The sequence below is a fragment of the Mus caroli genome, chromosome 1 (genome assembly GCF_900094665.2).
Source record: "Mus caroli chromosome 1, CAROLI_EIJ_v1.1, whole genome shotgun sequence".
Lineage (NCBI taxonomy): Eukaryota > Metazoa > Chordata > Mammalia > Rodentia > Muridae > Mus > Mus caroli.
The window spans coordinates 168,922,109-168,936,774 of record NC_034570.1 but is presented as its reverse complement, the minus strand read 5'-3'; the positions used below and the strand labels follow the sequence as shown (position 1 = coordinate 168,936,774).

The following is a 14,666-nucleotide window of genomic DNA, read 5'->3' as shown; positions in this document are numbered from 1 at the left end:
AAGCCAGCTTGTACCAAGGAAGTTCCCAGTACAGTTCCAGTTTGATTTCTCTATGTCCTTGCAGCCAACATGTGTTGTGTCCTCAGCAGTAGGGTCTTGCTGTGTCATTATGGTAGGCAGCCAGGAGCACTGGCCACAGTCAGTGTTGTCAGAAGGCCCCCTGGGCCTCACTATCCAAAACCTCATAGGGAAGTGCCCCATGCCTGGCACTGAGATTTGTTTCTTAATGACCTGTGTTATCTGGGGAAAGACTGTCCATCTATGCAAGGTACCTCAGTTCAAGCTTCTTCTAAAAAGAATCTTATTTTTAATAGCAAGTCGTAGGCTTCCATAAATGTTTTCACAGAGTCTTAATTTTGGCCAACCCTGTCCTAGAGCTCTCTGCTCTCCCATCCCCCTCTCCCACCTGACTTAGGCCTTCAGGTCCCAGCATGTCTTCCTTATTCTAAAAAGCAGGGTTTCTCCCCAGTCTCTCTCAGCATGCCTTTAGGATTGCATATCTTAGCAACATCAGGGTCTTTCTGTCAGCCGCCTTGTCTCCTCTGGAATTGCACTGCTTCCTCACAAGAGCTTATGTGAGCCCATGGTTCTGGCTGGCTCCTTCCAGGTGCCCTGCGACCTGGGTCCTCTAGTCCTGCTCCTACTGGGAAGCTCCTTGGGGCTGGTTACGTCAGCAGTCTGAGGGTTTTCTGTAGATGCTGAACCAGTGTGTTTGCACAGGCTACAGATGAGCCAAGCCCGCCTGCTCTCAAAGTGATGATTGGACAGCTTTATAAACTTAGAATCTCCTCATTAGCATACTCTGCGGCTTCGTTGTTACAAAACAAAGTTCTTAGATGTGGTGTGGTAGCACCATCCGTCTTCCAGGGTTAGCCAGTCGCCAGGCACTCACAGTCCCGTTTTATAAGGCAAATCCTAGCTGGAGAAAAGGAAGGTCATTTGCTTCTGTGAGCAAAGTCTCATCTCTCCGTGTTTGGCGTCCTCTCTTCTGCCCAGCCTCATGTTCACTTCTGCTCACACCCTGAGCTCTGCTTTTCTGCAGCCCCCTGCCTTCTCTTTCTCAGCCGAGGATGACGTCAGCAGTGTGTCCCCACTGCTCTAGCACCTGTAATGCCGGAGCTACTGATGAAAAGCCCTGCGTGCCACTGTTGGACACCATAGCTGCTCCAGCTCTTCCTTCTGCTAGGCTCTTGCCTTGCCAAGCTGTCCTGTATGTCCTCACTTGGCCCCTCCTTCACCATAGCCTCCCGAGTCCTCTCTCCTGTTCCACTTTCTAAGCCTTGCTCCCCTGATGTCAGTAGATCAGTGGTAGCCAAGGCACAATGGGCAAGGACATCAAACAACTTACTGCCCTCCCCAGCCCATTGCTTTCTTCTGATGTTGCCTGTGGACCAGCCACCATCTCTGCTTCTGTGCTCTTGGCTGATGCTTCTGAGTCTCCCCTACTAAGCCTTCATTCCAAATCCTGGGCAGCAAAGCTCCCCATTCCTGCACCCCACCCCACCCCCATCCCTTGTCCCAGAGCGTGTGTCCTAGTTACCATGTGTGAGATTTAGAAAGGAGAGACGTGAGACATGTAACATTGTAGCCACCTGAAGTTACCATGTGTGAGGTTTAGATGAGACATGTAACATTGTAGCCACCTGACTGTAAGCCTCTCCATGCCAAGAGTACCTGTCATCTGAACCTGCAGTTTCAGTGCCTGGCCTTCATGTACAGTGTATTGAAGTAGAGACCATTTGAAGGGTACAACATTCATCATGGTGATGTGTATCGATCACTCTGTATATCTGTTGTAAATAAACTAATTTGTGCAAACCCAGAGGACATGGAAGAACAATTTTAAATCAAGTAGACAAAAGAAAAAAACAAAACGAAACCCCAAACCATGAGCACTTACAGCAAGTCATAATGATGTTGCCTGCCTGCATATGGTCCCGGAGATCAAAGCCAAAGGCTGAGGGTTAGAGAGATGACTCAGTCATTGATAATGCTTGCTGCCCTTGCAAAGGACCCAGGTTCTGTCCTGAGCACCTAGGTGGAGCAGGGCTTCATGGGATCAGAGTCCCTCTTCTGGCCTCCTCTGGAATGCCTCCCCCAACACATAAATAAAAACCTATCTTTTAAAAACAGATCAAAGAGCCATGCCGTGGTGGCGTACGCCTTTAATCCCAGCACTTGGGAGGCAGAGGCAGGCAGATTTCTGAGTTAGAGGTCAGCCTGGGCTATACAGAGAAACCCTGTCTCAGAAAAAAACCAAAAACCAAAAACCAAACCAAAATAAACAAAACAAAACAAAACAAAACAAAAAAAACCCAAAACAGATCAAAGGCTGAGACCCTCCAAACCTGGTAGTCTCCAGACTTGATTATACATGAGAGTCACAAGGAATCTGATGTCACTAGAGCACCTGTCTGTCCCTCTATTGCCAAGGTGACCTGGGCCTGTGTTCTTAGGAGATCTTGCAGGCAATCTGCACACAATCTGCATCTTGAAGAGGGGCAGAGCTGAAGGAACAAATACAGTCTTCCTGAGGGGAAGCCAGAGCGCTCGGCAACCCGGAAGTACCTCCCTGGGATGTGGAAGTGTGTGTGTGTGTGTGTGTGTGTGTGTGTGTGTGTGTCTGTCTGTCTGTCTGTCTGTCTGTCTGTCGTCTGTCGTCTGTGTAGAGTGTGCATGTGAATATCTGTGCATAGTGTATGTCTATATGTCCTCCTGTGCAGTGTGTGTGTGTATGTGTGTGTATCTGTCTGTCTGTCTGTCTGCCTACCTGCCTGTGTAGAGTGTGCATGTGAATGCCCGCATAGTATATGTCTATATGTCCTCCTGTACAGAGTGTGTGTGCATGTGTGCATGCGTGCATGCATGCCTGCCTGCCTGTCTGCCTGTGTAGAGTGCGTATACTCTATGCCTATATGTTCTCCTGTGCAGAGAGAGTGTGTGTGTGAATGTCTGTCTATGCAATTTTAGTAGAGTGGAAAGAAAGATGCTGCAGCCTACCAGAGTAAACCAAAGCCTGTGACATATGAAGACAAGCAGATACAGAACATTCCAGCTCCTGTTTGTGACGAGTAACGGAAGCCTTCACATAGAGAGCTTTCTCAGTGCCCTGCCAACCCATGTTCTTGCACTGAGAAAGAGGTTTTTATATTAGCTTACTTCCAAAAAAGAAACTCTTATACATTCCAGTTTATGAACACTTACTAACACTAAGTTTTTACTTTCAATGTCATCTGGAATGTTAAATGGATAATAAAATAGTAATGGCTAGGGCCATATAGTTTGAACATACAAAGAGTATAACCCAAAAAGAAAATAATAAAAAAAAAAGCAAAAAGTAAGATCTTACAAGTTTCCTTAGGTGACACCACATTTCCCCTGGCACTGGGGACTCTGAGATGAGAAGAGAGAATCACAGCATCTTGTGTACCCCAAATGCCATTTTAGGACAGCCAAAGTTTGATAAGGACCTTACATTGCAGCAATATAGTTTATGCCTATACTGTTTGGAGCCAAAAAGATTTGATGTTGTCAGCATGCTGGGTTCCAGTGAAATATGCCCAGGACCCTGGCTCAGTGAACACCCTCTTTGGGGAGCTAAAATGTTCAGAGAATGCATTTGAGTCTGTATTTCTAGATCTCCCCACAGTTCCAGGCAGGACCTGTGTGCGATCCCTTGCCCCTCTCCAGCCTTTCTCTTTGGGGCTGTGAGGCCATAGGGACACCTCCACTCACCCTCTGGGGACGTTTTCTGGAGTACCGTCAGACCTCTGTCTGGAAAGCTCTGTTAACAGTCATGCATGCTCAGTTTATAAGACGGTTACAAGGAAATGGAGGTGGGGGCAGGGTGCCAAACACAGCCAGAGCTTTTATCTTTGACATTACAAAGAGGTCTCTGGCCCGGGGCCAGGCTGGAGTTTACGGGAATATAAAATGCAGACATGTGCTTTCTGTTGGTGGGGTGCCAGGGGAAAGACGGGCCATGCAGCCAGACAGCACTTCACTTCCCTGGGATGCACAGTTGCTAAGAAGAGCATCCGAGTCTTGGTGGTTCAGAGCAGGGTCACTTGTGGCTATGAGGTAGGATGAAGAAGAGCCATGCCATGTGTTGGCCTCCTCTCTTCCCAAGATGAAAAAGGGGTGGCCCTGTCAACCCCATAGCCTGGGAGTGATGGCCTTCTGCAGTGACCCCTGCACCCCTCAGGAGCAGACTCCAGAAGTATGTGTCTGCATACTTATTGAAAGACAAGATAGACCTCCTCTACTTTTAAGCAAAGTTTTGATGTTGTGTCCCTCAAACTGAGACATAGTCCTCTTGAGCTTTTTGTTCATTTGGCATGAGGTCAGGGGAGTCTGATGCGGCCTCATTAAGCATAAGGAAGTTCTTGTGGATTTGTGCATCCAAGCCCAGAAAAATAAAAAGAAAGGAAGGAAGGAAGGAAGGAAGGAAGGAAGGAAGGAAGGAAGGAAGGAAGGAAGGTTGGTTAGTGTGCTACCAGAAGTTGCACTAACGGATATTAAGGCGTGGCTTCTGATCCCTAATGACATAATTTTCTTTGGTTACCCCCGCGCTGACCTTCTTTAAAAGTGTCTCTACACTTGTGTCACAGGACTGACTGGTTATCTGAAATTGCAAGTGTGAACCCCAGCCAAACTCACCACTCGTTTGGGGATCACAGGTTAAGTAGTCTGATGTGCTTGTCTTAGGAGATAAACAAATGCCATAAGCTGCCTGGGTTTTGGCTATCACCCCTACTGACCGTTACATACATGGATGTCAGAGGAATCACACAAATTAAATACCCTTGGTCCAAGTCTGGGCTTGGCAACATGCTGTGCCATGTTGAGTACAGTCTTTGTTCTGTGCCACATAATCTCTCTGTTCTGGCTGGGGTGGTGTTGGAGAAAACTCAGCTTAAAATAGAAGGAAGAAGGAAGAAGGGGAAGAAAGAAGGAAGGAAGGGGCTTGCAATTTGCAGGACCACACATGCTCAAAGTATCTACTCTCTGAGTCTAAGAACTGTCCTCAGGCACCGCAGACACCTATGTGACCAATGGACTGGAACGATTAGTTTCCATCTCCATGGTAACCATAATCGAGTTTTCACGAGGCACTGGGTCTAGCTCTGAGTCTTGTAACTGGCCAACAGCAGAGCTGGGAGCTGAGTCCAACTCCTTGGTGCTGCTTGCGTGGTTTCTGCCACACAATGCCTCGAGCCTGCGACCTAAAATTGTCCACTGATCAATTCAGTGCTGGGGATCAAACCAACGGCTTGGCAAGGGCTCTAGCACATAGCCAGCCCTCATCCTATTTTGAAATGTCTTTGAAACAACTGCATCTAGCCCATCCTAACCTTCACCATCAGGATGTTGCCCCTTAAATCTGTTCTGTTGTAGTTTGAAGCAATTTCCTGTCTGTATGTAGAGGTGAGTGAAAGCAGCTGCTCCCAGTAAGGGACATAAAAAAGATTAAGGAGAGAGCTGTGGTTTCAGTCTCCATTAAAATAAAACCTGTCCTGAAATTTGGGGCGTGCAGGGGGCGGGGTGTACTTTATCTTCATGGCTGCCTGCATTAGGACAGTTTTCCTGTAAAAATCTTTGCATTTTTCCCAGAGTCTCAAACCTCCCACCTCGAGGTGTTTACAAAAGGAGACTGGCAGAACTCGCCTGAGTCACATGCGTTTACAGCCGCACAAGCCATCCGTTGGATAGTTTCTCCACAAATGTGAAAAGAATTCGTTTGAATGTGCTTTTTTGAGCCAAACCAGTAGCCTCACGCTTTGTATGATCCCTACTGTGCGTTCTCAGGAGCTTGACTCTGCAGCATGGGGAAGATGCAAAGAGGTGCTCCCTTAAATATCCTCCCACAATGTTTAACTGCCTCTGCATGTTGGTCCATCGTGCCTGTTCCCTGCAAAATGCTGCCTGTAAAAAACGGATCGTCAGCAGGCTCTACTGGTGTGGCTCAGCTCTCAGAAAGCCCTAACTTTTGTAGATGCGGGGGTTGCCGGTGTAAAAGGCTTTGGTGGTTGCAGGAGCTTTGCTGTGATGTGAATGTCCCCTTCCTCCTGGAACTTCTCTGTGACTGGAAATTTAACCTTGAACATGAGATCGGATGCAGGACTTTGCCTTGTAAAACTGTGTAGTTTCTACAAAGCCGGTTTGTGCCAGAGTGAAAAGCAGATGCACCTTTGCTCCCTAATGCCTGATCGGAGCACACAGCAGTTTGATTCTATCTTAAGTAGCGAGCATTCTTGCCTTTCTCTCCACACCCCTTCATGCCCACTGTGCCCATTGGCTGCCGTGGGGTTCATACAATGGTGAATGCTCTGGTTTCAGCCTTTTTTCCATGTTATGAAAGAACCGTTTTCTCCCCCTAAGTTAAATCTGGACTGCTTTCAGTTACTTTTGCCAAAGGAAGTGGAAATTGGTTCCAGTTGATGTTTCCTGTTAACCATAAAGGCTCTTGAATGAGCCTGTGAGTTAATCTATTAGTCCCAGTATGTTATCCATGAACCAAAGTGCTGCAGTCAAAGACACTGAAGATTAGACTGTTCCCATCCTGGGTTTTATTTCAGGGCTCTCTGCCTCTCTCCAGAGGACAGGCATGATATTTGAACCGTATGCTACTTTTTTTTTTAATATAAAGTAACAGAATACCCCCTTCTTCCTTTTAACACACTGGAATTGTTGCCTCACTAGGGAAGTTTATAAGTGTTCGTTAATTTCGTTCCGATCCTATCCTCCTCCTTCTCTCTGATCAATCTAATTAGAGTTTACGTGGGGATTGGATAGCAGGAAACACAGGAAGGCAGATCGCCCTTCTCTTTCTCCATTTTAATAAGAACCATCTGAAATTAAGCTAGTACAAGAGTTCCAACATCAAGCACTTGCAAACCTAGCAAGTTCAGTTGTCTGTGGCTTCCTGTTGCAAGGTAGACCCAGATTGGTACCTCTAATGCTTCATTGGATGTTGCCAGCAGCCACTTCCCCAAGGATGTGTCCAGCCACCTGTGCCAGGACCCTACCCTATTGAGGAAACTTGGCTCTCTCATTCCTGGTGACTACTGGCCCCTGAAAGGCACCGTGTCTACTTTGAAACCAGAGCAAGCCTCTTTTTTTTTTTTTTTTTTTTGTGGTTGTAAGATTTTTGTAGAATCATCTGTTTTTACATTCAAGAAACCAACTCTGGGGTATCAGTTTACCATCTTTGTAGCAGGGGTGTGTGTGACCTTAATCCATCTGGGGAGAAGAGAACTTTGGGCAAGAGAACTTGAAGTGACTTCGGATGATGTTTAAGTAGAAGCCAGGGAAGTTCCCTGACCCCACTTCCCAGCTAGCCCTTGCTGCTGTTGTTTGAGAATATGGATCCTGAATCAGTGTGGGATTTTGTGTTTTAAATTGTGGCCAGTATCTGGGTATGTGGCAAATACCACACTGCAGTGGGAACATATCCTTCTCCAACATTGTTACAGTGGTATAATATCAGAAATGAGTCAAGGCAAAAGTATTGTAGAAGAAAAAAAACCCCTCAACATTCAGTTTCCTTGGTTGTTACTCTCAATGTTGTTAAATTAAGTCATTGATTTTGTTCTTCTAATACTCTTAGCCATGGGTCATAAAAGTTACCATCACTCTTCTTGTTCATCCGTTGCGCCCACACGTTGTTAACTGACAGCGTGTTGCTATAGGAACTGTGAAGAGTGGCTTCCATGGCTCCCTGGTCAAGCTGATCCATAGGGCAGTCATTAACACCCTGGTGGAGTGCAGAAAGGGCCAGGAACTAAAGGGACAATGGGAAGACACCAACACAGTGAGGGGGGAGGGATAGAGGCAGAGGGATAATCAGTAGTGTTGCCCCACTCCTGTAGGTCTGTAGGAGGCTCTGTTTGGAAAAGTAGGCACCAAATTGAAAGACAGGCCAGGTGTGCCAGACACATAGGTGATGCAGGGCACATAGATGATGCAGAGCACATAGGTGATGCAGGGCACAAATGTGATGCAGGGCACATAGGTGATGCAGGGCACAGAGGTGATACAAGGCACAGGGCACTGTCTTAATCAGGGTTTGTATTCGTGCACAAAACATCATGACAAAGAAGCAAGTTGAAGAGGAAAGGGTTTATTCAGCTTACACTTCCATACTGCTGTTCATCACCAAAGGAAGTCAGGACAGGAGCTCAAGCAGGTCAGGAAGCAGGAGCTGATGCAGAGGCCATGGAGGGATGTTACTTACTGGCTTGCTTCCCCTGGCTTGCTTAGCTTGCTTTCTTATAGAACCCAAGACTACCAGCCCAGGGATGGCACCACCCACATTGGACCCTCCTTCCTTGATCACTAATTGAGAAAATGCCTTACAGCTGGATCTCATGGAGGCATTTTTCTCAAGGGAGGCTCCTTTCCCTATAATAACTCCAGCTTGTGTCAAGTTGACACATAAAACCAGCCAGTACAGGCTCATAGGATAACTGATGGATTTGATGGAATATGAAGAACTTGGGTGGTCAGGAGGGAAGGGAGGAAGTAAGGATACTCAGATTTACCTGATGGCAGCTCTCAGGTCAGCTCCCACTTAGCTATTTCCACATTTTTACTGATAGCTTCAAGACTGGATATTGAGGCTTCCCAAGCTCTGTGGGAAAGTGGTTACCAGGGGCAGGACTCAGCTGACTCTGTGCCATCTCAGTCTCCAGAATGGTCCAGTGGGAGATGGTTACCAGGTCAGGATGCTAAGGGTAACGAAAAAGAAGGCTTCTGGGGACATTTCATGGGTTAGCCCTAGGGGGTGCCCGGACCAGTCTGATCTAATTGTATTAGTCAGGGTTCTGTAGACCAGAACCTGATAAAATCACTGTTTATATTTAAAGATAGTTGATTAAATTAGCTTATGTTATATGGCTGGACACACCCAGCAATGATTTTCAGGAACCAGAGACAAGAACCTGAAAGTTGCTCAGCCTACAAGGCCTGTAAGATTTCTGAAACTTGCAGGTCTTCTGTTTACCCTGGAAACCGAAGAAGCTGGTACGAGTATCAGTGAAGGAGTAAGTAATGGCAGCAGCAGCAGCAGCAGCGTAGATGACCTCACTACTAGTGAAGGCCAAGCCAACAAAGACAAATTTTTTAAAAATTAAAAAATTACCCTCCCTTTTTTTCCATCCTTTATCTGGGCTTCTGTAAGAAAGTGGCCAATATGTAGGGATGGATCTTCCCATACCAATCAAAGTAGTCAGGATGACCCCTCCCCCCACCCCATAGACATGCCCATAAACTGACTCAATATAGACAACCTCTCATTGAGACTCTCGGGACTCCTACAGCTTGTGTTCTGAATTATCTTTTATCATTTATAGAAAACTTGTTTTGTTCTGTTTACTTTTGCGGTGCTGGGTATGAAATCTAGGGCCATGCACAAGCTAGGCAAACTCTTCACCGTTGAGCTGTGTCTCTAGCCCATAGTAATACATTCAATACTTCAAATCTATATAAACATGAAATGAGAATTTTTCAATCTTCCACGGGCAAATGGGGAGGCACTTGTTCCAGCCCTTTTATATTAATTAGTAAAGCTACAATTCAAAACAGGGTCTCCTCTTTCCTAGATAAGTTTTCCAGAATGATTGAAAGTTTTGTTCATGTGTTTGGATAAGGAAAAATAGAAATGTAGATGTATGCTTATTGATTTCATACTTCAGGATCTGGAAGATGAACATATTAGTTTTCTCTGATATTTCTACAATGAAAAAAAGAAAAGGCTTAAGCTCTGCTTCCCTAACTGGCTTTTCTGTTTATATTCCAAAGTTCTGTTATGTACATACACAACCGAAGTGTTGTCCCGTGGCCTGGTGCTAGGAGAGATGAGGCAGACGCCACTGTGGGCACCGATGTGAGGAGCAGATAGGAGTGCAGTGAGTTAGGTACTCAGAGAGCAGAGACATTGACCACAGTGGAACATTCCAGCGATGTTAAATTCAGCCCTGAGCTGTGAGCATGGCCTTCTCCAGCTCAGACACCAAGTCCCCTCATCACTGTTATCAAATGCTTGAGAGCAGGTTTCAGAGACTGTGTGCTTTGGTTAAGTAAATAAAGGCTTAGTGTCAACCAGCAAGCACAGCTAGCCGGCTGTGCTCCTGTTGTCACAGTTAGTTGTAATCCCCACAGGAAATGGCTTTCTCACCCACCCTGTGCACACCTACTGGATTTGTCTGGAGTCCATGTTAGTTTTGTTTTTTGTTTGTTTGTCTTACTGTTTTTCAGATGCTAGTAGTGAATCATGGTTGAAGATTCTTTAGATTTTCTACTCACAGAGAAGTTTCACCCTTGAAGCGAACCCAGGAGACAGGCAAAGATAGACCAGCAGCCTCGAATCCTGCCTTGGCAGTCAGGGATAGAAGCTGTGTGTGTCTGTTCCTCAGGCTTCGGGACTGTCTGGGCACGGACATCCCACAAGTGTGCTGGGGGCATCAACATCTAGAAATTTCCAAGTACACGTTCCCTCTTCTAGATCCACTTTCAGGTCATCCGGCTGGCTCTGTACCGCTCGAAGCGCTGTGCTAGGTGTTTGGGAGAGAACAGGATAAAGAAGAGTTTAGATTTAGGAAACTGAAGACCTGTGTTTGGCTTTAGTAAACTTACACTAAGCTATGGCTTACACACATCCACATAAACTACAGCCCACAAGCTCAGTGCCACATTGCCCTGTGCACTCTTAGGCCTGCCCCTGCCTCAGCACATTATAACTTGCTGTCCTTCTCTCTATGACCCCTATCTGCTGCTCCTTCATCCTTTGCAGCCCTCTGTCTAAGACCTTCCCTGGACACATCCTTTAAACCCCATCCCCACCCCAACCCTCCTCCCTCAGTCTGTCATTCTCATCTCTTCTGGATAAACATGATTGGCTGACTTGTTTTTCTGCTCCACCCCAGTGATTACAGCAGTTCCTAGTAGGCACTCATTACATGTTAATAGAGTTAATGAGTGATCAAATTAATTAATTTCAGGATCAAGGAGGACCGTGTGCAGAGAGCTGCAGTAGCCAGAGGTCTAGAAGATGTGTGTGCTGGGTTCTACTCATCACAAACCGAGAGGCTTAGAACAATACAATACAGACTTTTATTTTACACTTCTCTAGGTCAGAAGCCTGACTCTGTTTCTCTGCACAAGAATCAAGGCAGCCATCCACAAGGCTGCCTTCCTTCCCGCTGGCCACAGTGAGAGTCTGCTTGCTTGCTTTTCTAGTGTCTGGGGCTATTTATAGTCCTTGACTCATTCAGGTCGCCATCTTTAAAGCCAGCATCTGCTCCCATTGGGCTGAGATGTGCAGAAGTGAAAAGTTACTTCCCCTCCTGCCTCTTCAAACTGACCCTACACACACTCACACACATACACACACACATACACACACACACACACACACACACACACACACACACACACTGACTTCCTCTTCAGCCTTTCTCTCCTACCTTTAAAAGCTACCATAATTATATTGGGTAATCTGGAATAGTTTGTGGTTTTATAATCATCTGTAAAGAACTCAATCCCATCTACAGCTCAGTGCCCTCTGCCAGGTAATCTAGTATCACATTTCTGGGCAGTCAGGATGTGGATCCCGGTTGAGATCTACTGTTCTGTCCACTAGAGGGATTGACAAGCAAGATGTTTTCTTTAGAGCAGTAGTTCTCAACCTGTGGGTCATAATTCCTTTGACAAACCTCTAGCTCCAAAAATATTTTCCTTATGATTCATAAAAGTAGCAAAATTACAGTTATGAAGTAGCAATGAAAATATTTTTATGGTTGGGGGGTCACCACAACGTTTACCATGAGGAACATGTTAAAGGGTCGCAGCATTAGGAAGGTTGAGAACCACTGCCTTAGAGCCTAGGACTTGAACTGCCATTTAATAAATATAAAATGGGCATATTTAATCAGGGGTGACTGTGGTAGCTGAAGTGGGAGGAAGAGATGGTCAAATTGAGACTCTTTTTGGCAGCCGGGGTGGGGGGGGAGGCGGTGTTCGGGACAGGGTTTCTCTGTGTAGCCCTGGCTGTTTTGGAACTCACTCTGTAGACCAGGTTGGCCTTGAACTTAGAAATCCACCTGCCTCTGCCTTCCAAGTGCTAGGATTAAAGGCGTGTGCCACCACTGCCTGGCAAACTGAGACTTTATGAACATGAACTTAGAGCAGGAACACTGAGGGAGACTGGCATGCATTTCTCCCCAGAGATTCGCTCCCTCCTTCCCTTCTGTGTACAGGAAGAGCTGGGTCTGCCTATACATGTGTGGAGTCTTTTTCTTTCTTTCTTTTAAAAAATTGTTTATTTATTTTGTGTTTATGAGTACACTGTGGCTGTCTTCAGAGACACCAGAAGAGGGCATCATATGGTTGTGAGCCACCATGTGGTTGCTGGGAATTGAACTCAGGACCTCTGGAAGAGTAGTCAGTGCTCTTAACCACTGAGCCACCTCTCCAGCCGCATGTGGAATCTTTTTCAAAGCCATCTTCTGTTGCTCATGCACATAGCACAGACAGAGAACAGATAAAGCCCTGGTTCACAGACACATGGTGTTTACTTCCGTGTGCACAGCATCTACCTTGGCTGCACATGGGATCTTGCTCTCCTGGTCTTCATTGCCTTCAGTTTTTTTTCCTGACCCTAACACCCACATCATGTGTATCTTCCTACTGGCAACATAGAACTTACTCCCACAGCGGTTCTCACAGGGATTGGTCTGTCCCTGGGGAGGCACATCTCCAGGAAGATGCTGGCCCTTCACCTTGACTCTCTCGCCATGACTCAGCATCCTGGATAGCTCCTCCTGGACACCAGGCAGAGCAGTGTGGATACTGAATGATGGATCGAGTGGTGTCTGAGGTGTGCTATCCTCTGATTGGCTTCTTTGCAGCAGCACTGTCCTGCAAGACATCCTGTGGGTATAGCACTGTCCAGTGTGCTGTCCAGTGGGCTACAGGCTCTTGAAAGGTGGCGAGTACAGCTGAGGAGCTGGGCATTTTGCTGCATGTGGTTTTAAGCAACTTAAATTGGAATAGTCACAAGTGACAAGTGCCCACTCTGTTGGATGATGTAAGGAAGTGACAACTTGTTGAGCATGCCAGAGAGGCCACAGTGGGATTGGTGGGGAGCACACGATGCAAACACAGCCTTTTGGGGATCAGACGGCTTAAGCTTTGCTTCTGTTATTTTGTGTGGTTTAATTTTTTTGTTGTTTAGGTTTGGTTTTGGTTTTGTGTTTTTATTTGTTTGTTTTCTGAGTCGAGTTTCAGACTCAAAACTTTCTCCATGTAGTACTGGGCTGGCAGGGGTTGGGGGTGGACAGTGACACCGGACATTCTTCCTGTTGCTTTTATAATTGCTTTCTAGTATCTTAAAGACCAGGAGGACTTCACTGTCTGGTCCAGGGTGTAGACTGTGTCCACACCCCACCCATGAATACACCAGGGATGGCCTTGCCTATGTAAGAGCTGTATGAAGATGAATTAGGACAGTATTGGTCATATAGCACAGTGCCCCATACCTACCTGGAACACAACACTCAGCTGCATGCTGGGGGCACATTGACAAGCTGGAAACATGGATAGATAGTCAAGGTGAAGGGCCAGCTCCTTCCTGGAGACTCTCAATGTGCCTCCCCAGGGACAGACCAATCCCTGTGAGAACCGTTGTGGGAGTAAATTCTGTGTTGCCAGTAGGAAGATACACATGATGTGGGTGTTAGGGTCAGGAAAACAAACCCTGAAAGCAGTGAAGACCAGGAGAACAAGATCCCATGTGCAGCTGAGGTAGGTGCTCATGCACTAAGAGCACACATTTAATAAATGATAGCCCACCATCTTAATGAATTTTTTCCTTCATTTTTTTATATTTAAAAAATCATTAAAATATGAAAAAAAAATAATGTTAAGATATTTGCTTCTCCATAATGTTTTTGTGAATGTCTGGATTGGTCCATATGAGTGTAGCAGACTTGCCTTTCTTCATCTTAGCTGTGCTGATAATCCATGCTTGGGTTGCTGTACAATTTCCTAACAAATAGAAGCTCTTGGAAGAAAAAAAATTTTTTATTTTAAATTATGTGTGTATGTGACCATGTGAAGTTGTGTACATCTGTGAGTCCTGGTGTCCTTAGCGTTTAGAAGAGGGTACTGCGTCACCCAGGGTTGGAGTTACAGTGGTTATGAGCCATCCAGCGTAGGTGATGGAAACCAAGCTAAAGTCCTTTAGAAGAACAGCAATGTTCTTAACCACTTGGCCATCCAGCCTCCCCCCGCCCCAATGACAGCTTTATTTTAAAAGTCTCTCTTACTCTTCCCTAAAAACAGGCATATTGACGTATAACTCACATATTGTTCTGTTCACTGGGTTTACAACATATAGATCAGTGGGTTTTAGTCTCTTGGTAGAGTTGTACAGCCAGTGTCATGGTCAGTTTTAGAGCATTCTTACTATGCCTGAAGGAATCCCAGCCATTAGCAGTCACTCCCCAGTTCCCTCAATTGCCTTTGCCCCAATCAATCACCAGTTTGCCTTCTGTCTCTATGGATTTCCCAGTCTGGGCATTTCATATTAATGGAATCATGTCTTTTAAGAGTCTTTTATTATATTTTTATTTGAGAGAAAGAGAGAGAGAGAGGGAGAGGGAGAG

At 46.0% G+C, this 14,666-nt stretch overlaps 1 protein-coding gene across 1 annotated transcript in view; it reads left to right on the top strand.

Annotated features, from left to right (window-relative positions):
* Window positions 1-14,666, top strand: part of Smyd3 (SET and MYND domain containing 3) — a 564,623-nt gene that overhangs the window by 449,137 nt on the left and 100,820 nt on the right. The gene's annotated exons all lie outside the window — the stretch shown is intronic.